Consider the following 25,562-nt stretch of genomic DNA (forward strand, 5'->3'; position numbering starts at 1 on the left):
CAGAATTGACTGGACATCAAAGGGTTTTTTTTTTTAAATATACATATATGTATACAGGCATTTATTGACAACCTCTAAAATGCTTGATATTCTGGCCAAGAGATAGGACAAATAACAGCAAACTGGACACAGTCCCTACTCTCTGAGGTCCTAATTCCCAAATAATCATTTAAATTAAGTGATCTAACTAAGGAAAAGCCTGCCGTTAGCCTTGAAAGGCTAAATAAATACCTGGTGGCTCCTATCAATTGTTCATTATATGAGGGAAAAATAAAAGAGAAGTTACTAAGTATCTAAAGAGAATTTTAATCTCTTCTCTGTCCCGTTGGAGCCCTGGTGGCATAGTTGTTAAGCGTTTGGTTGCTAATCAAATATCTGCAGTTCGAATCCACCAGCCACTCCTTGGAAACCATATGGAACAGATCTACTCTGTCCTGTAAGGTCACTATGAGAAGGAATCAACTCGACGGCAATGGGTTTGTTTTTTTTTATTTGATTCTTTGTCCCATCAGAGACGAGTCCTGTCATCTCCTTTAAGGTATATCCTCTTAGATCCCTGTTTCCATTTCAGTCTGCAGTGTTGTGCGAATCCCTGAGCTTGGGGAAATTTGCAAATGTGAGTATAGGAGATGACATAGTACAAGGAATAGGGAACACCAACTTCCTTCTAGGAGGTTGTTCCTGGGTGACACAAATGGTTAAGCACTCAACTACAAGCTGAAAGTTTGGTGGTACAAACCTACCCAGAGGTGCCTAGGAAGATAAGCCTGGCAATCTGCCTCCAAAAGGTCACAGCCTTGAGAACCCTATGGAGGAGTTCTACTCTGCACACATGGTGTTGGCATGAGTTGGAATCATTTCTATGGTAACTAACAACAACAAAAACAACTTTCTCTAGCCAGGGTCATTCATTCAATACATATTTACAGGATTAAGAATATATTAAAATATGAATGGAAACCCTGTTTTGTATGTACAGTCACCAATGGCATTCAAGTGGACACTGTATAATTTGTTGAGAAGAGTCTCATCAGTTAGATGATGCCTAAGATCTTTTTCTATGAAAACGTACTTTATATTTCAGGTTCCCATACAGATGTGAAGGGGAACAAGTGATTTTTCTTGCTTTAGAAGATGCTATAATGGATACATATACCCTATTAGAAGGATAAAGTAATTTATCCCATCAGATTCTTTGATGCTCAGCCTCATCCTTTTTGGAAATTAGATTGATTAAAAACCAAGAATGCTTAAACCCTGATTGCATCTTTTTCGATGTTTTCAAAAGATTATGTAAAAGTAGAAATTGGAGCATGTTATCCTCTGCGTCTTTGACTTAGTGTCTTTGTGGTCTGCTTTCCATGAGTATACTAAATATGATGAGAGAGTGTGATGAAATGGTTATTTGGTTGTTTTGTTGGGTTCAAACTTCCCGCATTTTCAAATCCCAGTAATAAAAACATAAAATAAAATGCCCTGCCCCTCAGAACCACAAATATTTAAGGCTTACTAAGCTAATAATTGAAGAAGAAAGGCCTGGAAATCTGTTTCCATAAAAATTACAGCTTAGGCTACCCGATGGGGCAGATCTACTCTGTAACACATGGGGTCACTGTGAGTCGAATTTGACTCACTAGCAGCAGTTTGATGTCTTTTCTTTTTATAGACCAACTTTTCAGTGTTTAGGAACCCTGGTGGCACAGTGGTGAAGCACTTGGCAGTTGAACCACTAGCCCTCTATGGGAGAAAGATGTGGCAGTCAGCCTCAGTAAAGATGACAGCCTTGGAAACCCTATGGGGGCAGTTCTACTCTGTCCTATCTGGTCACTGTGAGTCGGAATCGATTCAGTGGCACTGGGTTTTTTGGATTCTTAAGCTAATAATTAGCATTAGAAGTATTTTTTCATAGTGCTATGAAACCATAATCAAATTAAGTCTTCTTGAATTTATAGTTGGAAAATCTAGTAACATAAAAAATAAAGAAGTTACCTTTTTACACTGTCCTGACAATGAATTTCACAATCTACACAGTGTTACTTTTGTAATAGCTAATTATTGAAAACAAAGACATTGCTACATTATGTATAACAAAAAGTGTGCATTATACTAAAAGTAAAATGAATAAATGTTGAGTGGCTTTTCTTAATAAATATTGTTAAAGGAAGAATTTTTATTATGTGAAATTATAGGATTTACTTTCACATAGCAAATTTTACTTATTATTTGCTGCCACAGAATTTATAAGAGGAAGCACAAAACATACCAAAAGATTAAAAAGCCAAAATCTGTGTTTTTCTATTTAATAAATCTTTCTTCCAAGATGTATAAATGGCTGTTGGCTCCATTGCCACCAAAGAAACCAATGAAGAAATAGCATCAGCCAAATCAAAGGGCATACACCATGTTTATATGAGCAATGGATACTTAGAGAATAAAGAAACAATAGAAACAGGTAGCACTGATTTGTGTCCTATCTTCTATATACAATTTGGCATGCTTATTTATCACACTTCTCAATAAAAGTGAGTTGAAAAAGTTAGGAATATTATATCCCAAGCAGGACAGAAATGCAGAACTAAACATCATCAGTTCCCAAAGGCTACATGTACATTGTTCTAGTTTTCTTCCATAGAGAATTTATGTAAGATAATTTTAAGGTTTGAATAAACCAAAAAAAAAAAAAAAACCCATTGCCTTTGAGTCGATTCTGACTCATAGTGAACCTATAGGACGGAGTATAACCAGCCCACAGGGTTTCCAAGGAGCGGTTGGTGAATTTGAACTGCCGACATTTTAACTACTGTGTCACCAGGGCCTCAAGCAAGTAAAATTCGACAGAATTCATGATGCATTCTTAGATTTTCTAAGCAATCTATAAATAAATCCACAGGTTCTTAAAAAGTCAGGAATTCTCTTAAGGAACTTTGTCCAAGGTTTTCGTTTAAATTGAAAACCGCAACATAGACTTAAGCATTATTTTATTCTTAAATAGCCACATATTTTGTAAAGCAGAACTAACTCAGTTTCTGAATATGTTAAAGATGAAATATAATCTACTTGGTAAACCACCAAGAAAAACATGATGCTTTTACTTTTAAAATTAAACTTTATAAACATAATTTCCTCTCCATCAAAGCAAATTTGATTTCCCTTTGAAGGAGGAAGACATGCAGATGGTGGGAAAGGATGAAGAAGAATGCTGATGGGATGGCAACCATTAGTCACCATTTTGCTCCTATTTCAGGTGACAACGAAATGATTGCTTTTCATATTTTAGGTTTGTTCTATTAGTTATTAGAGAAGAATCAGCATTCCTAATATTTATAGACAAAGTGCCTGTCCAGTCCTGACCTATATCGATACTACAAATAAAAGCTTAATTGCTACTTTGATGTAGGTTTTGCCACAACCTTCATTTATTCACATTTGAATAGATTTTTAAAAAAAATTGTTCTTCAATCTTAATAAGTTCTGTTGCAAGCATATTATGAACAAAATAACATGTTTTCCTCTGATGGGCTTGCTATGTGTTACAGGTTGCAGTGTTTGGAAAGACGACAATGACAGGAAATATATTGGGATGTGCTAACTAAAACATGCCAAATCGTAAGACAAAAAGATCTCAAGAGACCTGGTTGAAGTTTGAAAGAACTTCCTTGTTTTGGGAAGTACGATATAGTCATAGAGTTATGTTTGATGATGACAATGAATCTTGAGAGAGGACAGGGCGGAGGTTGTTGAAGCTGATGAATTCTCTGTCAAAGAATTGTACCAATAGTCCAAATGTATCCTAGCTCTTCAGCAAATGCTGTTTCTGAGCATTGCCCAGCTAGTACCTGACAGTCACAAAAGAAATTCCCCAGTTTATGTTGGAAATTGACCAGGTACAAGAGAGTCTAGAGGGGGCTACTAAAGGTTTGGAAGGGAAGACTCACAGAGTAGTCAACAAATAACTTTGCCGGTTTCTGGCAAATATACCCATATATACCCGTATATATACCCATATATTTTATCTCTTTGGAATACCTGTTAGAGGCAATTTGCACAGGAATAGATAGATAGATAGATAGATAGATAGATAGATAGATAGATAGATAGATAGATAGATAGATAGATAGATAGATAGATAGATAGACAGATAGATAGATAGATAGATAGATGGATGGATGGATGGATGGATGTCATTAGGTGCCATGGAGTCTGTTCCGACTCATAGCGACCCTAAGTACAACAAAACAAAACACTGCCGAGTCCTGCACCATCCTCACAATCCTTGCTATGTTTGAGTCCATTGTTGTAGCCACTTTGTCAATCTATCTTGTTGAGGGTCTTTCTCTTTTTCACTGACCCTCTACTTTACTAAGCATGATGTCCTTCTCCAGGGACTGCTCCTTCCTGATGACATCTCCAAAGTACATGAGATAAAGTCTTGCCATCCTCACTTCTAAGGAATATTCTGGCTGCACTTCTTCCAAGATAGATTTGTTCGTTCGTCTGGCAGCCCATGGTATATTCAATATTCTTCACCAATACCATAATTCAAAGGCATCAATTCTTCTTTGGGCTTCCTTATTCACTGTTCAGCTTTTGCATGCATATAAGGCAATCAAAAGATAAATAGAAAATAGGCAATAGATAAGTGGTATCTTGGGTGAAGGGTGAGACAGTACACAATACAGGGGAAACCAGCACAACTTGTACAAGGGAAGGTCATGGAAGCTCCATAGACACATCCAAACTCCCTGACAGAATGAATTGCTGGGTGGAGGACTGTGGGGACCATGGTCTTGGGGAACATCTAGCTCAATTGGCATAACATAGTTTATAAAGACAATGTTCTACATTCTACCTTGGTGAGTAGTGTCTGGGGTCTTAAAAGCTTGTGAGCAGCCATCTAAGATACTCCACTGGTCTCAGCCCTTCGGAAGCAAGGGAGAATGAAGAGAACAGGATACAAGGAAAAGATTAGTCTGAAGGACTAATGGTCCACAGCTACCAAGGCCTCCACCAGACTGAGTCCAGTACAGCTAGATGGTGCCCGACTACCACCAGTGACTGCACTGACCAGGATCACAACAGAGGGTTCTGGACAGAGCTGGAGAAGATGTAGAACAAAATTCTAACTCACAAAAAAAAGACCAGATTTACTGGCCTAAAGGATACTGGGGAAACCCCAAGAGTATGGCCCCCAGACACCCTTTTAGCTCAGTGGTGAAGTCAATTCCGAGGTTCACCGTTCAGCTGGGGAGTGGACAGCCCCATAAAACCAAATGGGACTAATGAGGCACAGCAATCCAGGGACAAGGGCCAGAAGGCAGAAGGGGACAGGAAAGCTGGTGATAAGGAACCCAAGGTTGAGTAAGGATAGTGTTGATGTGTTGTGAAGTTGTTAACCATTGTCATAGGGCAACATGTATAGTAACTGTTAAATGAGAAACTATTTTGTTCTGTAAACTTTCATCTAAAGTGAGAATAGCAGCACAGTTGGAAGAGAGTAGTCGATGCACTGAACTGTGCATGTAGAAATTTTTGAAATGGTGCATCTTTGGCTATGTGTATTTTCACCAAAAAAAAAATGTCGAGAAGGGAGAGGGTTGACATGTTGTGGCGTTGTTAACCAATGTCATAAAACAATATGTGTACTACTGTTTCATGAGAAACTCTTTGTTCTGTAAGCCTTCACCTGAAGTACAATAAAAAAAGAAAGGAAAAAATATTAAAAAAAAAACAAAAGATAAATAGATAGGTAGATAGACAGACAGAGATAGATAGATAGAAAAAAGAAACAGAAGACAAAAATAAAAGGAATAGGAAGAAGTCAGGAACAGATTTTCAGTTTTTCCTGAGAAGTGCCACTAAAAAGCAAATAAAAGCCGTAAGACAGTAAGATGGTGAAACCATGAAGCATATATTTATGTAATTTGCAAACAGAAGAGTGAAATTCATATACATATACAAGCCACTTGAACCAAAAGACATTGCTATGCAAAAATTTACCCTGGACTAACTTGTAACTTTACCACATGGTTTTTTTTCTTTTTTTTTTTAGCTCTTTAATCAAAATATTTTCCAAGCCCCTGTAGCATCTATAATGCTGAGAGACATGTCTGTAATAATTTTTTCCTCCAGATCTCATTTTCAAGAAAGGAAATTTTAATCCTACAGAGGCAAGATGATTTGCTGACTCTGTGGCAATTATGCAGAGCTCATCATTGTTCTCATGACAAATACACCAAATTTGCCCCATTAAGTTCATCCGAAGGCTTACTAGTACATTGTGCTCTGATGAAGCCAAAGAAAAGAGACGACATAAAACAAAATCATTCCCTTAGTTTGGCTTTCGAGCCTTATTCTCCTATTCATCCTAGAAAACCAGAAATAAACACTCGATTAAGCTTAGTTTTACATTTAACAGTTCTAGAATGTCATAAACTTTTCTGCTTAAAGGATCAATCAATTCGTTCTTTAGATTTACCTGTAAATTAAGCAGCTGACTCTGTAAAAAAAAAAAAAACTCAAGAATGTAATATCTAGCTCACTGTTTCTAAGAAGCAGGGAAACCACATATTACATCAGTTTGCTGCTTTCAAGGTCAATACTAAGCTCAGGTGGTCCTCACTACATGACTCAGTTGCAAGATAAAGACACCACTTCCCCGGGTAAGCTTTGTCCAGTGCTTTTAATCACAAGTGGGTCAAGTTGCCCAGTTATCCATTGTGTCCGTCTCTGTAATGAAGGCTGCCCTCGGTTTGCTTGAAACGTCATGAATATACCACCCCAGCCCCACCTTCCTCCCCCCACGAGAAAACCTTAAACTCACCAAAATGATCTTATTAGATGTTTCTAGAAATGTGCTGTAAGAATAGCCTTTTAAAAACCTCATAATAACATTAAAAAAAAGAGATAGTCTTTTCTTCACGTTTACTTGGTTGTCCAGAAAATCTATATTCCAGGAAATAATGATTTTCTGTCTAAATGTTAAATGTATAAATAAGCTGAGATTGCTTTCACATACTAACCAATTGGGAAAAAGATTCCAGTCTACTAGCATGTGTTTAAATGGTCAGAAAGCACCTTGAAATGTAAAATTAATGGTGCTTTACTCTCAGTTTCTATGTGAGTAGTGCATAAGTACGTAGAACTGAACTACCCGTCTGGTATAACCATACAACGCTACATTGTTCTGTGTATATGTGAATGTTTCGGTTTCATTTGTCAGCAAAAGCTTGTTTACCCAGCTTCCTGTTATTAATTATGGGAAACAGGTTTTCTGCAAATATGCTGGAGACTCTTAACTCTTGTCCAGACACTTCAAGGCAAAATGTTGATAATTCCTTTAATGTTTGTACAAAGCCGGAAACTGAGTTAAAATACATTGTTGCCTCACATAGCTTGAAACTTCTTATCTCTCACAGAGAAAAAGAAAAAGAAAGAAAGAAAAAAAGAAAAAGAAAGAAAGAAAAAAAGAAAAAAAAAGGCATCCCTATTATTAGACGCTTAGATAACAGACTTGGATACTTTCTTCATCTGTCACAATGATTAGTTAACAGATCACAGTATGAATTCTGAACTCTAAGAGCCTGCAAACTTAAGTCACAAACATTAACTCATAGTAAAGTGATGAAAAACAATAAGATATATTCTAATGTAAGTGTATCCACACGGAGATAAAAATACCAACCTGATTATTGGTGTATTAAGAAGCTTTTCATATAGACACATCTGGTCAGTCCATCTAACTCTCTCTTTCTCTTTAAAATGGGAACAAATACACATGCATGCATTAAAATCATAAAGCAGCCAAAACATCTGCAAGTTTGAGAAAAAGTGAAATGGTTATGGAGGGAAATCCAGATTAAAAAAATGCAGATGTTTAATTGGGCTGTCAGTTTTGTTACAAGGAAGTGAGGCAGAAAGAACCAGCAGCCAGTGGTGGAAAACTAAAATAGTTTCATGAGCCATTGCCAAGCTAAGAGCGATGAAATCAGTAACACAATATGGACAAGGGCTTTCTAAACTGAGGTCTGAAAATGTTACTATGTGCAATTATGTGCACTAGCCATTTCCAAAAAATCTTTTCATTAAAGCACAATAAAAGTTTGTCAGACTCTCCCCCCTCTCTGTTTGGTCATTAACATGGGGCAGTTATTCGGGGTTTGGCTTTCATCAGTGACAAGCTCTTCCCCCACCTCCTCACCCCCTCTCTAAGACCCTCTAATGCTGCTGAGTGGCCAGAAATTACAGATGCAGGAGAAGCTGACAAATGACTGCCAGGCCCCTCCCCCAGTGCCTCGACAGTCAAAGCTCCTGCCAGAACATGCCAGAGAGCTGTGCGCCCAGAGACAAAGACACAAAGATTCCATTTTCTCCGTGAAAATAGATTTCATGTGTAAAACACTAGTGAGAAAAATTGAAAGCTGACACATATGTGCAATTTCAGCGAGGCAGGGGCTGAATATTTCAGGAAGATTGAAATTACATTTGATTACATCAAAAGATTAACGAATGTTCTTTAACCTAAAGTCTTTTCAGTCTGTAAAAAGACATTCAGCGGCAAGATATTTTGTTTTCTGTCAGGCTGAAGCACATGGGTTAGAAGGAAAAGAATCGGGAGCACAAGCAGAGAGGCCGCTGATTACATACTACTGTTGCAGGAAGAATTAACACTGGTTCACATCATGGGGTCTACAAAATAAGGGGGGAACATTTATAAAAAAACCTATTGAATCAAAGGGTTCAGAAAGATTACATTAAATCCTTATAAGTATGCTTCCTATAAAAAGAATCTCCTCCCAGCTGCCCCAGGGTATCATTACTGAAGAGGCAGTGACTGGTTTATTAGAGATTCAAACCTTGGCATCTGAGCCTTGCCAAGGTTGCAAGTTTTAGCTTGTGAGCCCAAGGCCTTTAGCTTCCACAGCCCCTTCTACTGGCATCTAACAGGGAGGACGATGTCTGGTTGGCCTCCGCGCCACACCAGGCAGTCTGTAGGCGCAGAGGCAAGGACTGGGAGACAAAGAAAAATCAGCATTTCCTAAGGAAGAGCATGCTTTTCTTCCTACCTAAATTCGAGCATGCCAGGATAACTTCTAGAGGAGAAAAGATAAATATATGATAAAAGAATAGCAATATAGAATGAGTTAGGGAATTATGTCATAACATATTTTCAAGTAAGATACACGGAGAGAGAGACAGAGAGAGAGAAGAAAAGAGATGGGAAGAGGGCTAAAGAGGGACAAGGAGAAGGAGACAGAAGTTTTAAGTTTTAATTTTAAATAGTCTGTGGATGGAAGGGGAGAGCTCCTTTCAGCTGTCTCCATAAGATTTTTAACTTGGTGCAGTGTTTGTGTTTCCTTCATTTTGTATTCTATGCAATGCAAATTCAACTGCATGTGAAAAGTGGCTGTGAGGCCACCTTTAAACAGGAGAATTCTAAAAGAACTGTTACACTGGCATTTTGATAGGTTTTCTGTTACTCAAATGCCCTTAGTCTGGGCTTTGACAGCTAAATTGAAACCATTAGTAGAAACTTCTATTTCAAATTGAGCTTGTTTATGTCCCCAAATCCATTCAACAACACTCTTCTGGATACAGCAGCTCGCCTTGTAGAAAACTTAGAATGGGCTTAATGTATTTTAGAAAGTGTTAGACCATTATCAGGTTAAAATATAATTAATAGTAGCTGTCAGGGGTAATAGACCAAGAAATTACACTGGGAATATTTTAATGAAAAAAAGAAAAAAGTTTTAGCACAAGTTAAAAAAAAAAATCTCTGCGTAGGTCAACAGAGAACATATTTTGTATTCTCCCAACCTCTTCTGAGATCCCACAATTCTGAAATATCTTTAGTCAACTGGAGTATCAGAGAGAGAAAAGAGAATAACAAATTACGTCATAATCTAGCCAGAGATGACTGGGAGGAAAATTGGAATATTAGGTAGACCTCAAGACCATTACAACGTTTTATTCAAACTCCAATTCCCACAACAATATTAATGTTAAGTTGCATTTCAGCCCTCCTTTCAAATGTAATCAGAATACTATACAGCATTTTAAATAAGACATTTATAACATTAAATAATGAAATTGATATTTCACTTGAGGCATTAAAAACACTCGGTCTCAGTGCTTAAAGCGTTCATCTATTTACCATCAAAAGAAAGCCTGGTGGAGCACTAGCCTGGGAGTTTGGTGAACGTAACTTTTTATCCCTACTCAACAACCACTCCAATCTCAGTGAGTCTCTGAGCCTCAGTTTCCCCAATTTTGTCAATTTTTAAAAACCATATGGGGATCAACCATCAAAGGCAGCATTGGTTCCAAAATGAGAACATGTGGGGGAAATATTTTTGTTTTGTTTTGAAACTTTAAAGTTTAACATGAAGAGCAGTCCAACGTCACTAAGAAAGATAGGAAGCCCCCGGGGAATTCAGCGAAAGAAATCAGTCGAAAGCTAAGGAGTTACTGCACCACAGACCATTTGATTGCTGTATTTTTTCACTTTTCAGAATGTCTCAACATTTTATAACATTCAACTGGTACTCTGAGATTTTAAATTTCTTGAAATATCTGGCATATGTGTGTATATTAACTCTCCCTGGCTTGTTGATCGTGTTACTGCTAAGTGGAGGGTACGCAGAATAGCCGAGTGAACTGAAACAACATCCAGGAAATATGGGCAATATGACTGCCCCCTGCACACTACCAAGAAAAAATAAAAGAAACACATTCAGCCTAGCTGAAAGGGAAACACCACATTACTTAATTGCACTCGATATTGTCTTATTTGCAAATTCAACTATTATCATACTAAAAAAATGATATAAAGATAGCATAGGATAATTTCAAGATATAAATTAGTTTGTTCAGAGAAATTAGATGATGGGGGAAAAAGGAAATATATTTAAGATATTTGGGAAGAAAACCTAAATTTCATAATAACTGTACCAATATTTTTTTTTAAAAAAATTTTTTACACACTAGGGAAGCATCCAAAGAAAAACTAATCTTTATAATTAATTAGCCTACTGGAGGGAGCCAAGACTAGTTAGTTTCTCTTTTCAGGGGTCTCTGATTTTAGACTAGGCTTATTTTAGGGAAAAGAAAGAAATAAAACAATGTTTTCTGAGACTAAACTAGTAGCCCTAGGAAAGGGGAAATTTAGGATGTAAAAAGTTGGCAGCTTCCTACTGATTGTTGGCCTGGCAAAGGTCCCCGTAAGAGGATAAAAATGGCTTTTAGCTGATTTGCTTAACATGGCCGAGTTTCACATAAAATCTCTTTTTGTTTTCCACAGGGATTTGGCAAAACTACCAACCAACACATCAATGAAGAAAACTGAAGGCAGTTTGGTCTACATCTTGGATGACAGTTCCACTAAGGCTGAAGAAGCATGTCAGGTCTCCAAAGAAGTAGAGAGCTTGGTTAGTTGTACCCGAAAATTAGGACTTGATTAAGGTATGCCATTTCTTTGGGTTCAATCGAAACGTTTTGCTTTTTCTGTTGCAGAGAATTTCTTTTGCCCTGCCCCCCGCCCCTTCCTTTTCTTCCTCTCTTTAACAGATGTCTTTCACAATGGATGTTGTTTACTGTCCTTTCATCAAATATATGCCACATCACTTGGGCAACCCAGCAGGCAGGGCACCTAAATACACATTAGAGGAGACTGACATCCTCGAGACTCTTTGACTGTATCATCAGGGCAGTTATAATAAGCATCTTGGTGCCCCTGAATGCAATGCTGGATTCAAATAATAGCTTTCATCTTCACTCTTTTTAAATACAGAAGTAAACCTTGAAGCCCTTTGAAGGACCTAACCAAGCAACACACATGTGAAAATAGATCAGTAAAGCTTTGCGAAACATCCTTATGTACAATCTGTAAAGTATCTTAACATTTTTTTCAAGAAAGACCTCCAGGTAAACCATGGCTTTTAATAAGACACATGGCAATCTCAGTTACGAGAATCATCATAGAAGTGACCCATGTGCTATTTTACATGCCCAGCAGGATACTTTTTTATTCCCATCAAGAGTTTCCAAAGCTGTCTACTGTTGTTTGTGTGTAAAACATATTTAAGTGCTGCACTAATTAAAAACAAAACAAAACAAACAAAAACAACAACAACAACGACAACAACCTTGTCAAGCGGTCAGACAGACTGGAACTAGAGAATTATAGGTAAGAGGGATAAAATGAAAGGTTGAAAGCTATAATTTCTATTTCTGTGGTGGCAACTGAATTAGCTGTTGGAGTCAGGCAATTTCAAGATATGGCTACTTAAGAGCAGAGTCTGGAAAGAAAACACTTCAGATATTACAGTAAAAAGGACCCTGGTTTTGAAGATGTTGGACATGGTTGGTGGTGGATTCCTTGCTGGAATCCCCGTTCCCAGTTCATCTCTATTTCCCACCATATCTATGTCTCCCACTTTCCACTCGATCTCATTCCTGCCTTTGACAATTCCAAATATTATTTTCCTTTCTTCCATTTCCTTAGCTTTTATCCCTTTTTTTTTTTTTAATTCCAGCTACAGACTAGCTTATTTATGAGCATATTGTGACTGTAGATTTCAGAAAAAAACTCCCCCTGCCCAGTGGTTTTTAAGAAAATTGGCAGATAGAGAAATTGGAAGAATGAATTTTAATAGTAACAAGATCACCTCTAAAATGTTAAGAAATATAGGTGTTTGCCCAGTTTACGTAATATTCACTATACTCTTGGGAGTTTCGATTCTTAGTATGACTTTATCCTTATATTTTCATTGGGATTAGCAGAATCATACAGCTGGAAGAAAGCATGGAAACTGTAATACAACTCTCATATTCAGATGAAAAAAATGAAGGCCAGAAAATAATGTGTCCTAACTCATTCAGCTAGCCTATAAGTGTCGTTGGTTTAATTATGGTTTTGCATATATTTGGACAAAGAAACTGTTTTCTTAGAAAGTGGTTAGAAATGTTTGAGGAAAGATATAATCATCAAACTGCATGCACAGTCAAATGTAACTATAATTCAACGTAGGCAAGAATGTTCTTTGAAATTGCTTGGGGATAATATTCCTGTAGAAAAATATATCTGAAAATATGCTAGTTGCTTATTTCAAGGGCTAATATACCTTCTGACATATGTGTATGTATAAAGTAAGTAAGCTGACTTAAATTCTATGTACACATATTATTTTTATATGCAAATACAATCCCCATTTAACTTTTTTAATAATTTGTTTATTTCTTTCTTACTGTTCTGTAGTTTCAACCAGAGCAAAAAGATCTGCCCAGAGAAAAAGTGAGCTAGTTCATAAATTGTGTTGGAAATTCAGAAGTTCTTTTCTTATTGCTAGCATTGTACTTAAAAAATATGTATTGAAAAACATTCTCTCTTCTCGTTTGTGAGTATTCCCATAAGAACCGGCAGAGTTAAGAATAGGGAGGACATCCATAGTAAAGAGCTAAACCCTGTTATTAGAGGCATTATGTGTCATTCTATAGAAAATATCTAGCTTGTCTATGAAGATATAATTTAAAAACCAAAATATTAAAAATACCAATGAATATGTTTAGGAAAGCAAGTTTTACAATTTTTAATTATACTTCTAAACCAACTTTGTAGCTTTTCTAGGAATATCAACCAAATCTAAATGACAAATATTCACTCAAACTAATATTTAAAACATTATACAGAAATGTGTGTGGTGATGTTACTGGAAATGAGTATTTTGGCAAATTAAATAAGTAGAAAGTTTTAGCTCCAAAAAAAGCTTGTCACGTTGTGTTAAGTTTAACAATACAAGTTTTAGATATATTTAAGAACTCATAATTTGGTAACTTTCTAGTTCTAAGCATATTTTGATGCAAACAATTAAAAATGCCATCTCTTCAGTTTAAAATGAACATTTTGATAAATAGTAATACTTACGTGGTTCTCAATTACCACGTCAAATGCTACTTGCTACTTATCAGGGAATACGTTTTAGTCCCAAAACATTGAGAACATATCTAAGTGAATTAGACTTAAAAAAGAACTAATCATTTTGTGGCATTTTGCATATTTAATTTTGATTTGTGTTTTAGGCTCTCGAAAGTCAGTTTAGATAGCATCAAGATCTGTCTCTATTATTTTCATAATTTAAATAATAATAGCGAAATGATCTCCGTTGCTGTCGAGTTAATTCCGACTCATAGTGACCCTGTAGACAGAGTAGAACTGCCCCATAGGGGTTACAAGGAGCGGCTGGTGGATTCAAAGTGCCGACCTTTTGTTAGCAGGTGAGCTCTTAACCACTGCACCACCAGGGCTCTATCAAATTGGTCTGGCACTATAATACAATGAATGAAGCCTTATGGAAGAGTTGTATTCCCTTAGCCAAAATTGGGGCAAAATATCCCCAGATGAGAATCACTATAATTATTTTTTTTACCTAGTACTTTTGTTGACTCATCCGTAACAGTTGGGTTTGATATTTGCTGTTTGATGCTATTTGAAGAGACCTATGGCTAATATCAGTTTGTAGATGTGGTTGTGTGCATTCTTAATGAAGAGATCCATGATCAAACATGGTAGAGATAATTAGCCTTCATGTCAAACTGCCTCTCCTAGAACCCTAAGGGACAGAGAGTGCAGCTGTGTATCACCTGCCTAAATTCTGCAGATAATGCTGGTGAAGCAACTCAATGAAAATTCCTATCATCAGATTTTTTTTACTGATATATTTTGCTATATGAAAATTATCCCCAATTTGCTATTTATATTGTCAGATACATGATATATGCACAGCAACTTGTGTCCATTGTTAACTTTTATGTTGCACAATTATACTAAATTTTGAATAGCATCTTTAGCCAGAGAAGCCTAGAAACATCCTTTGGCTAACCAAGAAAAAAGTCATACACTAAAGAAAACGTTTTCAGACCTATCTTAGGAGTTGTTGGAAGGCAGAATGAAAGATGTTCTTTGATCAAAAATGTATTTTGTTCAGAAACTGGGCCACGCTTTGGTATTTTGTCACCTAATTTTCAATCATGAAGTAAAGTTAGAAAGAGGTGAAATACAAATAAATGCCTTGTTAGGAGCAGTAACTTTATAGATAGTGTAGTCACTACTTGTTTTAGCAAGATGCAGTCCTATTTCAAGTAACACATAGCACCTTGTTTTTCAGAAAAAGAAGTTGAAAAACAAAGCTGAACATTCACAGGAGGCCATGTGCCACCAGACTCAAAATGCCAATGCAAAAATGTTACCTCATAAAAAGGGATTCAATGCTGCGCTGTAATAATTAGCCGTATTTTGTGCACTGAGAAGGAAAACTCTCCCCAAGGCTTGAGGGCTGGGGTGAAAGTAGAGATCCGGAGTATAAGAAAAGGAAAGTTCATTCATGTTCCAGGGTTATACAGCTATGATTGCAGGTGTTGATTTTTCAAGTGGGTAACATGGAAATTAGAACAACTACGGGCAACTTACATCAACTAGATAATGTTCTATTTTTTTATTTACTTTTCCTCTATATTGGGATTTCTCCACAGTGGTACTATTGGCATATTGGACCAGATGATTTTTTGTTTTGAGGTCTTCCCTGTGCATTGTAGGATTTTTAGCAGCCTTCCTGGCCTCTATCTATTACTTGCTAGTAGTACCCCTTCCGCACCCAGTTGTAACCATCAAAAACGTCTCCAGACATTGCTAAATGTCTCCTGGGGGCAAGATGGCCCCTGACTGGGAATCACTGTTCTAGATATTTTTAGTTTCTTCTCTTATTTCTGTGCAAAATGAGTTGTGTTGGTCTCTTGTACTAACTTTAATAGAAATTTTGCCTAGAGACTCTTATATACTAAGTGAAGAAAAACTCTGTAATGCAAATTTCTGCAGAATTAAAAAAAAAAAAAATTAGAATCCCAATAGTACATTTGTCATTTGGAATATTTACTCGATTATGTGTGAATTTTAGGGGATACTGAACGTAGGTTCATACTTTGTGCCGTATTGGAAAACTTGTGATGTAGATCAGGCAAATTAATGCAAAAAGCGGACATGAAAATGTTTTCCTGTGTATTATAGTTAAATATAGTACTATGTTTTCAAAGGTAACTTTTTTACAGCAGACAACAAAATAAGAGCCTACTAGAATGATTCTATGTGGAAGTAAATGATTATAGCAGAAGAGTGTCAGCCTGCATTATCCTCTTCCATAAATGTTGGCTTTATTCAAGTATCAAAGCACAACTTTTCTGAGCCTGCACATAAAATATTGAGAATAAAAGGAAAATTCCACAGAGAACCTGGGAAATAATCATTAAAATAGGCTGATAACCATATCTCTAAAATACGGACTGTCAAGTCTTCCTTTTTTTTTTCTTTTTTAACTATCAACAGTAAGATGGTAGAGAAGCCATTAACTTTGTGTGTCTGGTTTTTTTCTTGTTGTTGTTGTTTGTTTTTATTTTTGGTGGAGATATATTGATAGGAAGGAAAAAAATAATCACCATATGTAAGCCTATGAGTCATGTTGTCAAAAAAGAAATAACCAGGAATTAAGGAATCTAAAGTTTTGGAACAAAGAAAAAATATATTATGTAGTATTGATCCATTGTTCTTCCAAAAACTGTGAAAGTTGTTGAACCAGTAAGTCTTAGCTTGATTTGGCTTTACCAAAAAGGTAACATGAAGGATTCAGATGTATTAAATGGTGAGGATTTATTTGGCTTCAGTGCAAATTGTATAAATGTCTAAGGAGTGTGGTGTGTGGCTTCCCCACAGAGCACCTGGGATGGCTTAGCTAATTTATGCTTCCACCTTCATGGATTTTGCCAAATTTCCTGAGGGTCAACTGCTTTAAAAATCCTCTACTAAGAAATGTGGAGGCACTAAAATTTAAATATAACAATTTTTTTTATTATGTTTTTCAGATTCAAGATTTTTAAAAAATGCTCTGGATCCATGAAAGATAAAATAACAGGCTTGTCTTTTATGGACCTGAGTTGTCCACTAAGAATAGATATTGGCTCAGTTCCTTTCAGGCATTAACTGGAATAGCACTGAACACATGGATCACCATGGATCCATAGTATCAAGATTTAGACATAAAACTTAGGGGAGTTCACAGCTTGACTTGTAGTAACTAAATTATAAGAGTTATGCTGATCTTTTTTTTTTTTTTTTCCTTTACGATGAGCTTAGTTTAAGGATACCTTATTTTTGCATGCCTCAATTTTTTAATGACAGTGAAGTATTTCCCTGGTAATAAATAATATGGCATTTAATAAGGGGAAAAAATGGGGATAAGAACTTACCATTGCTAGTGGATTTGAAAAGTAATAAACTAATTTTATAGCAGATACGTTGAAATTGAAAAGAAATTACAATTGCCTTTAGTGATATACTATGTCACTGTTTCTTGCAACTTAATTTCAGAAGACACATTTGATTACCAGAGATTTTCTAGGTCAGATTTTCTCAAATTTTAGCTGTGTCAGAATTACTCGGAGGACTTGTTAAAATACAGAGTGCTGTGCTTCATGCCCAGAGTTTCTGATTCATTAGGTTAGGCTCAAGAACTTGGATCTCTAAGAAGTTCTCAGGTGACCCTGATGCCACTGGCCTAGGGCACATTTTGAAAGCTATAGCCCTAGAGACATGTTTAACTTCAGGTGTAGCTTCTAAGTCTGACTTTATAACTTTCTCTTTATTAAAAATGGCAAAGACTATGTACATATAAATGAAGGAATTGTATAAGCTTGGGTTTACTCACTTGCAATAGACCAGCTCAGCTTTGCCCCTGCAAAGAGTGACTTAGGAGAGTGGTTGTTGTTAGTGAAAGATTCTTCATACCATTGAAAGATAGAAAAACTTAAAACAAAAACCTGATAAACTATTCCCAAATAGGGATTTTTTAATTAGCTAAAAACCTTTTTTTAATGCCCTCTACAAAGTAAGAGTTCCTTTTCCTAGACTAACAAACCCTTAGTGATCATATTTTGTTCACGATTTCATTAATCATCTGTTGCCACCTGCCACAAAAGAATTACCATTATGCTCCTTCAGTGCTCCCCAGCCCAAATATTTTAGTCATTGTCTCTTCATATTTTATATAAGGATGCTGCAAGTCTCTACTAATTCAATACTTTTATTTAAAACTTTGGTAAGATCCTATTAAATTTAAGATATCATTAAATACATGGTATCTCATATAGTGGAGAAATTATTCAAGATTCAAAAAATATTTTCAATCGTAACTAGGGCCACCACCTATGGCCTTGTAGGCCGTCCATAACACAGCTCCATGAGGCGCCATTAATACAGATGATGATGTGAGCAGTGCTCTCTGGTAGATTGCGATCAGGTGTCCCTTAGTCAGAAATAACAAGCCAAGTTTAACTTAGGTTGACAAAGTTCTACCGAATGGGGGAGACATGGCCTAATAATTGCACATGTGATTTATGGGTATTTAGTTGACTCTTACTAGCTCAGTGTGAGTCAATAATAACGTTGACTGCCCACAAAACCAAGCCAAAAACCAAAAAAAAACCACAACCATCAAGTCGATTCCGACTGAGCGTGACCCTATAGGACAAAGTAGAACTGCCCCGTAGGGTTTCCAAGGCTGTAAAACGTTACAGAAGCAGACCGCCACATCTTTGCTTCGTGGAGTGGCTGGCAGGTTCTAACCGCCAACCTTTCAGTTAGCAAACAAGCACTTTAACCACTGTGTCACCACACAAAACTACATAGCTCTCCACAAAAACAATGAAAAGCTTAAGTGTTTTAGTAGAAGGATAGGGTTTCCGATAGGAGAGAGCCAAGAAGTCCCCTTTCTTTCTGGCTGTTAGAATAAATCCAGAATTGGCCACTTCTCCTGTTTCTCAAAATATCCTCATTCCTCTCTTGTTTGTAGGGGAAAGCAAGCCTCCAACTACTGTTCTCCACTATGCATAAAAAGTAATAGAGATCCTTAGACAGAAAAGCAAACAACTGTCAAGTTGAATTTTTTCAATTAATCTCAATAATTTGTGAACAAATATGTACTGGGTTTGACCTTGAAATACGATAAAATAATGTACTCCTTAAAATTCCATAGAAGTACGGCCCCTTGATTTTAGCTTCTGAATAAAAGCTATTTTTTAATAGCTTATAGCTTTTGACAATTTAGATGTGCCTTAAAATACATAGCAGGGGAAGTTGAGAAAGAAATTTTTCATTCAATTCCAGAAAATCATATTTTGGTCTCCTCCACTCAGTCACTACAAGCCAAAGGCTGCCTTAAACAGAGCTGTTGATGAATTCACCTGTGTCCTGACATATTTTATTTTCACTTAACACACTGCACAAATCATAGCTCTAGAACACTTACAGTTAAACCTTCTTCTTTGTTTCTTGGCCTGATAAGAGCAGCTTTTGCTGATAACTCCCACTAAATTTCAGATGCTTTATAAATCCAATAATACGTCTTTGAGAGTGCTCATTGTTTCCCACACATTTTAATAATCCTGCCCTTCCTTTTCCACAGAAGCAAATGTGCAAACCTCCACACTTCAGCATGAAGACCTCCAATTCATAATGTGCATATCCAAAGCCCTGACATTAATGCCTTATCCAGGATTTTCAGTGGGGAGGGTAATCTGTGATAACAAAATTATATCCCTTCCTTCCTGCAATTACCTCACTATCCATACAGCCGTGACATCTGGAAACCCATTACTACTGCAGCAGCTGTGAGCCCTGTCCTACCGCAGGAAGTGAACTACACTTTCCAAACAGCCCTGATTGTTTTGATATTTTCTGGCAGCTCCAAAAGCTTGGATATTAGAGAACACATTATTTTATACCAACCAACAAATGAATAACTTGTCATAATCTGAACCACTTATAGGTATTATATGTTGCCTTTCTCTTAATGCTGTATATCTAAGTGTACATTGTGGTGATATTCAAAATTTAACTATTGTAAACACAAGGTAATTTATTATAAAATTAAACCTTGTATTCACAGTACTCTCTGTGTTTTATTTGAGAATCCCACTCCTGCAATCATTTTCTCAAGTGATCAACACGGAAGAAGGCTCACCCAAAAATATGCTCCTATTCAAATTGCTAGAAGAGAATTGATCAATTAAAGTTAGAAATTTAGTACTATGGCGATCACTAAGCTCTGTATTTGCTCACACAGTGCCTCAGCTAACAGAGATCTTAGAGACTTACTCATTTCTTAGAAATCAAGAGACCTCCAAGAGAGGTGCATACTTACCAAGTGTTGGGAAAACCCAGCAGCATTTTGCTTTCACTAAATGTCTGCAACTGTTTTGCAAGTGTTATTAAGCTTATAAAATCTATAAATTGTTTACTCAGGTTCTTTTTATTCTTAAAAAATAATCAAAGAGAATGTTTACCGGGTTGATTTACTGTTGATTTATCTTTGAAATGATTACAAGTCATTATTATCCTCATTTTAAGAGCATTAATGCTTTTTAGTCATCAAAATTAAGAATGAAATGGATTTTGGTAACACCCTACAATTACTTTATTAATCAAAATCAGTACCAGTGATCTCCCAGAAACTAAGCAGCTTTGAGGCAGAACAGGTTGATAATTGCTCTGATTCATAGCATAACTCTGCAAAAATACAACGGTGTATGATTTTTGTTTAGTTTACAATTTTTATAATCTGTTATTCTCATCTTTCTGAAATCCTCCCCCCAAATGGCAGTTTTCTTCAATGTGTATTTTTTCACTTACCCCAATGTCCAATTTAATATTTCTCTTCGCTTAATTATTTCTTCTGGAATTTTACACTCATTGTGATTAAATCTCAATATCTCCCTCTCATAATTTAATAGGTGATTTTAACTGATGATTTATTCCTTTTATTCCAGTGATTATAACCCTGATATCCCCTTCTGGTTAGGTATTTATTTGTACCATATTAATAATATATTTTCAGTGATGGTAATTCTGCATGTGCTTAAGCATTTTATCAGTTTTATTCAACTGTTCCTATGATAACCAGACGATATTGTATATTTTCCTATTTTTTTTAATACTTCGGTACATACTGAAGGTTTAAATAACCATAAAGCAATTATTTGTTTATATAGTGATTGGTTTGTTTAACTTCACTGCTTCAGGAAACCTTGCTATGCTGTCTGTCTGGGGCTGATATTTAGAACTATTAGCAATCATGGATTCCAGAAAGATGTTGAGATAGGTTTAAAACAAAAAGGCCATTTCAAAATCAAATACAAAATATGTAACACATTCTTGTATTGTTTTTGTTGTCACTCGTGCTGTTTGCCTTTCTTGTTATCTCATCTATACTTCACTTTTTTTTTTTAAATGCATAACTATAAAATTTTTATCAAAAAACATAGGAAAAAATCTTAGGCATCTTGGGTAGGCAAAGAGTTTTTTTTTTTATTTGACACCAAATACATGATAATTAAAAGGAAAAAGTGATGCATTAGACTTTCTGGAAGTTAACTTTTACCGCTCTGTAAATGCCCCTGTTAAAGGGATGAATAGAGAAGCTCCAGACTGGGGGAAACTGTTTTCAAACCACCTATTGGATAAAAGAATAGTATCTAGAGTATATAAAGTACTCTCAAAATTCAGCAATAAAAAATTGAATTGGTCAATAGAAAAAAGACAAGTACAACCATTTCCAGGTGATATACAGGCGGCACACAAGTGTCTGAAAAGATGTTCAACGTGATGAGTTGTTGCTAGCAAGTTGGAGTCTATTCTGATTCATGGCGACCCCATGTGTGCAGAGTAGAACTGCTCCATAGGTTTTCTAGGCTGTGACTTTTTGGAAGCAGATCACCAAGCCTGTCTTCTGAGGCTTCTCTGTGTGGGTTTTGAAGGCCAACACTTCGGCTGGTAGTCAAGTGCTTAACCATTTGCTTCATCCAGGGACTGCTTAGGGAAATTAAAATCGGTGGTGCGTGGGGGTGCGAACCACACCTATACTTCACTTATCAGTATACAATGTGTAATAGGAAATTCTGTATCAATTTTGGGTTGTTTTGGGGCAACCCTAGACAGATGCATAATTTTCGGAATCAATAAAGCAGCATTATTTTTATATGGTGGCGTTTTTAGACGTCACTGATGTTTTACAGTGGTTTCCGTAAAATGCCAGGGGTATACTTTTCATTGCCAAGGAATCCACCACACAAAAGACGTATAGGCACACCATTCAGCAAGTTAGGGCTTTCATTTGGCCTATGTATTGAGCTCTGGAGGAGATACAAAGAAGGATGCCTGGGACACTGCTCTCAGGGAGGTTACAATCTAGTCTTTGCTTATAATATGCCACAGCTGGGTAACAATAAATACTAGGCCAAGGCTTCTCAACAGAGGCTTCTCCATTAGTCCCCACATTAGGGCAGCAGCAAAAGAGCCCTCTGTTTTCTCCTGATTACAAAGCACGCTCTTAAATATTTAGAACAGCATCAACGAGGTGTTGGGTTACAGGCTTTGCTTTTTATTTTGTTTGTTTGCTTGTTGATGTGTGTTTCTCAGAAATGCCCAATGTGTTGGAATTGTTTTACTGTGATCATGCTTTGTGCCAGAAATGCTATGTTTTCTTCTTTGCCTTTCATTTAAAAAAAAAAATTATTTCTAATTTTCCAAAGACCTCTTGGTCATAAAGTTGACCTTTAGAATTGCGTTATGCTATGATATAATGAAATGCATCAAGGCAGAAAAAAAATTAAAATAGTGGATTTATTTATTCATTGTTAAATGTTAAAGACATTCTGCCTTTAAGCTGTTCAAACTTGACTTCAGTGAAGTTTATTGTTAAGATCGTCCCACCTGATAACACAAACTTTGAGAGAATAGAAATGTTATTTTTGATATTCTGGTGATACTTCCTTCATTCATCCCAAAATGCTCACCTATAAATGAAACTAGAAATAGTTTTTAAATATAATGAGAGTTGATAGTAAATGATAATTTTAATATTAGATTCAATCTTGGCAAACATATTCCTAGCTCATTATTTACTTTTTAAAAGGATTCTCCTCATTTTGTTTTTATTGTTTTCAATATACGAATTAGAGAATCACCATATAAATGTTTAAGATCTAAAGTACACTAGATTCTGGAAACTATCATCAACAAAGTGTGTCCCAAAGACAATCTATATTATGCGTACGTAAATTCAGTCATGTCAAGTACAATGAGCCATCCCTATGTGGAAATCATAATGACTATTTCCTTTTACTGTTTTTCCAAAGAAAAAAAGATGTAATGAAACTTTCATGAAAATCTCTCACATCATATCATCTCCTTAAAAATGTAATATATACATTTACAGTTACAACTCACAGCCAAACACTTGTTAACGTTTCACAAGTCTTTCAATCATTTAGGGACTTGATATGGCAAAAATTCACTGTGCTTGCACAGATGGCTGCAGCATATATTTTATTGCAGATTAACTGCTGAGGTTTCTCATAGAGGTCAAACGTGTGTTTATGTTCTGCTTTGTCTTATGAGAAAAATATGTCCCAATTCTTTAAGAAAAAAAAAAATGTAAAAAGAAGAAAACTACAATGTCTTTAATTCCTAGGATGCAGACACCACTAAAGTGTCCATACCAAGACATTTGAAGTGAGAGTCTGTCACTTTAAACCCAGATGCATGCATTTGGGGCAGATTTTTTGAGCACTACATAATCATAAAGTAACCTAAGATAACAAAGGAAGAAAACTGAGATCTACTTGATTAAATCCACTTTACTTTTCTTGTGGTGCTAACAAAATGACTTAGATGGGAAATGAAATCTGTCTTAGCTTAAGACAGAAGCACAAAGACATTTCGCCTCTGAACAACAGACTTTGGCATTGTAAGATCAAAGGAACAATTTTATCTGCATTGTGATTACAGACCAAAAGATTTTACAGTATTCCTGTCTCCATGCGAAAGCTTCTGTGTCTTTAATGGCATTTAAATTATAGCCCTTCTGTAGCCATTCTCTTGTACATAGGGTCGCTGTGAGTCGGTCTCGACTCAACGGCACCTAACAACAACATAGCCATGTAGTCAAAACACCACGTCATCTGATGAGACACCATATTATAATCTGTCAGTAAGTCTCATTTAAAATTCTTCTCTACTGTACTTGTCCTCATTCTTCTCTTTCGTAGAAAAACAATGAGCAAATTTTCTTTTAAACTAGAGTTATGAGTTGACCTAACCAAACTGGACAGAAGGCATACTTCAGTTTATATTGTTTTAATTTAATGAATTGAAACAAATTTATAGCTCTTTCCTTCCTTTTTTCTGTCAACTCCTCCGCCCTCCCCATTTTTAAAGGGTTTTTATCTTTCTTGTATATCACATGGCAAATTATAGACATGTGCTAAATGAAAATCAAGAATGAGTGTGCACTCGAGAATTACAGCTGGAGTAGAGTATTTTTCCTCAAAGCCGAGTATTTTATGTTGAACTGACTTACTTTAATAGCATGACTATCATACATAAATGAAGGAAAGTGTTCTCTGAATTCTTGTGTCACACACAACACAGATGGTGGGTTTCAGGCTCTATTTCAAAATGTCACCAGAAAGACAAGATTTAATTTGAATACGCACTTTTAACATAATGTTCATTATGGCGACTTAACAATAAAGACATCCTGAAAATTAATATTTCACTGAGAATATTGCTACAGATACAAAAGTAAGGTGTTGCATTTTCTACAGAAGCAGAGAGCTTTTTTTCTCAAAAACAAATATATGTAATCAGTTCTCCTATACCTACTTGTTATCCAGTAGATAGAAAAATAGATAGCTACAGACATAGGTGATATTGATACAGATGTAGACATAGGTAAATATATAGAGACAGTGACAATAGATATTTAAGAGAGCAAAATTTATTTTCTCATTTTGTCTAGGAGCATATGCTAGCTTAGTAACTGCTGGGTAATTCTGCTTTCATGCTTTAAAAATATAACCTGGGGCTTCATGAATTTTCAAGAGTAGATTCAAATAATTTGAAAAAAATGATTTTTATTTTAAATTACATGATTATATTAAGAGTAAGATGCAAGATGCTTGTTGAGGATAAGTGATTTCAACATGCTCACTGGAGGCATTTACATTTTTAAATTAAAAACGGCACTATTTTATATAAGCTTCAACTGAGCTATCTGTTTAGGCAAAAAAAAAAAAAAAGCCAACCTTTGAATATAAATCAATTCTTAAATTTCCAAATGATTTTGACCAACCTTAATCTCCTCTCTGTTTTGTGTAGAAAATTACATCTCACAAATGCTACATGTGTGCAGTAATGAAGGGAACTGCCAGGCACAGAATGGGTTTGGGGATGAAGATCTTTTTCCAAGCTGGAAATGCCAGGAATCCTTCAATATGCTTTACTTACCCAAGGAACCACAGAAGATGAATTTATTGAGAATGAGGACAATTTAATACATCACTTTCTCATGAAATCTGGATTGGATATTTCCACATATAGCTGGCATTTGGGAGAAATCACGACAAGTAGTTTATTTTCAGAATTTGAGTGTAGCTAAATGGGGCCGAATAAGGCAGTATTTTTATTT

The 25,562-nt window shown here is 36.0% G+C and overlaps 1 long non-coding RNA gene across 4 annotated transcripts in view; it reads left to right on the forward strand.

Annotated features, from left to right (window-relative positions):
* Positions 1-25,562, forward strand: part of LOC111820380 (uncharacterized) — an 87,066-nt gene that overhangs the window by 33,198 nt on the left and 28,306 nt on the right. For all 4 annotated transcript variants that reach the window (XR_002823934.1, XR_002823931.1, XR_002823933.1 and 1 more), the window contains exon 2: positions 11,297-11,457. This is a non-coding gene — a long non-coding RNA (uncharacterized LOC111820380). The remainder of the gene's footprint in view (positions 1-11,296; positions 11,458-25,562) is intronic.

This window comes from Trichechus manatus, unplaced genomic scaffold (assembly GCF_000243295.1).
Source record: "Trichechus manatus latirostris isolate Lorelei unplaced genomic scaffold, TriManLat1.0 scaffold00035, whole genome shotgun sequence".
In the NCBI taxonomy this organism is placed as follows: domain Eukaryota; kingdom Metazoa; phylum Chordata; class Mammalia; order Sirenia; family Trichechidae; genus Trichechus; species Trichechus manatus.